This window comes from Drosophila santomea, unplaced genomic scaffold (assembly GCF_016746245.2).
Source record: "Drosophila santomea strain STO CAGO 1482 unplaced genomic scaffold, Prin_Dsan_1.1 Segkk105_quiver_pilon_scaf, whole genome shotgun sequence".
NCBI lineage: Eukaryota > Metazoa > Arthropoda > Insecta > Diptera > Drosophilidae > Drosophila > Drosophila santomea.
In genome coordinates this window covers 39421-41124 of record NW_025318936.1, presented here as the reverse complement: position 1 = coordinate 41124, position 1704 = coordinate 39421, and the positions used below count along the sequence as shown (strand labels likewise).

The 1704-nt window shown below is 39.6% G+C and overlaps 1 long non-coding RNA gene across 1 annotated transcript; it reads left to right on the top strand.

Moving 5' to 3' along the window:
- The first annotated feature begins 594 nt into the window (after window positions 1–594).
- On the top strand, window positions 595–862 carry LOC120457502. Its single transcript, XR_005616983.1, has 2 exons — window positions 595–657; window positions 718–862. It is a non-coding gene; the product is annotated as an uncharacterized LOC120457502 (long non-coding RNA).
- The last annotated feature ends 842 nt before the right edge of the window (window positions 863–1704 follow it).

Below are 1704 nucleotides of genomic sequence, written 5' to 3'. Positions count from 1 at the left end.
CCGCAAGCGATATTGACGACCCAGAGAAAGCAGCTAACGGCTCGATCGGCCATTTCAAATCCAGGCGTCATCGGTGCTGTCAATCCAATATAAAAATTGTCTTTAAGTAGCTGGGAGGCGAGAAGAGGAAGTCAGCAGGATGGTAAAACCTAAGCCACCGCTATACGCCGCGCTGAGCGCTTACCTAGTGGTAAGTTTTTTAGTGTGATGAATTTCGTCGGCAGTTATTTATGTAATATTTTTATTAGGTTCGGCGATTGATAAAAAGTTTAAAAGTTAAAAATTTTACTGAATCGAAGTTGCCAGAAGCAGTAACGTAGTGTAAAGCATCGTTCGGCGATGAATTCCCCACTTTCCTCATTGACATAACAGCTCTATCACGATGTTGTCGCAGACTGAGGGACCTGCCGCTCCACATATTGCAGTCTAGGGTGGAGCGATTGACCACGGCCCACTTGTCGGTGTTTAGGCCCGGGTTCTGCGACTCCTCACGTCCTCAGGAGGCCGAAGAACTCGATTAGGGCTGGCAGGAGTGCGGCGGGCACATACCATAGACGGCTGAGATGACCCATTGGGCGGTTTCCTCATCCTCGCAGACCACTAGCATGCTGGAGTCGAACGTCTGCGGATAGATACTCGTAAGGCCCACAGTATTATGTATGTATGTACAATCCCGGTTATAAGTAAGAACTATATATTGGACTTACTCATATTTAGCATTAAGGGATAAAAATGTACAGATTCCGTTCACGCATACATAGAGATATAGGAGAGCATAAGTAAAAGGCGAAGAAGAAAAGCGCGGCATTCTGTGGCGAGTTCTTGGTTAGACGAGTGGAATAAAGGAAAATAAGAAGTTTAACCTACGCATCGGCGTCGGTTGGCGTTCACAATTAGGGCAACGGTGTCCACACCGTCCGAGTCCGAACTCTGGTTTGTTATCACCAGACCGTACCGCGGTTCTCGGGCATTGTGTTCGCATACGGCGGCCAAGTATCCCTCTTTCCCTCTTATTTTTGGGGGAATTGGTTCGAGTAAGAATACTCGCAGTGAACTGTGGTCCAGAAATCGATTTGTACACTCAGGGAAAATTAACGCTTTTCGATATCAAATCAAGAACGAACCGCATCGAAAGTACGGTAAACTCGAATTTTTTTGATTCAAGGACAAAAATTTTAATTCAAGAACGAATAATTTGAGACCGAAATTATGAATTTGAGAACGAACGTTCTAGATCCAAGTACAATAAATGTACTGCTTTAAGTATGGGAAATACTTAAAATAAATATTAAAAATACTTAACCCAAACTCGTCAAATTTTAATATGTGCATTATAAATTCACGGTTTAAATTGTACAAATTTAAAACTGAAGTATGAGTATTTTTATTTTCAGAGCAACACTTTTGTTTTAAGAACGAATCATATTTATTGTTTATTTACACGACTTTAATAGTTTTGTTATTCTTATTTTATATATAGTAAATGTATACATAAAAACTTCCATAATTTTTTTCTTAAAAATTAAATTGTTACACTTTTCTTAAAGTTCTTACAGCTAAACATATTTAACGAAACGCGGTGTCAAGCAAAATAATAAATAGAGTCCTGGGTATCTATCAAAAACGAAGAAAGCCAAATATATTAATAAGTAAATAGAAATTTTGTTATTAGTTATATTACCTTCATTTATTGCCGGCTGTGCT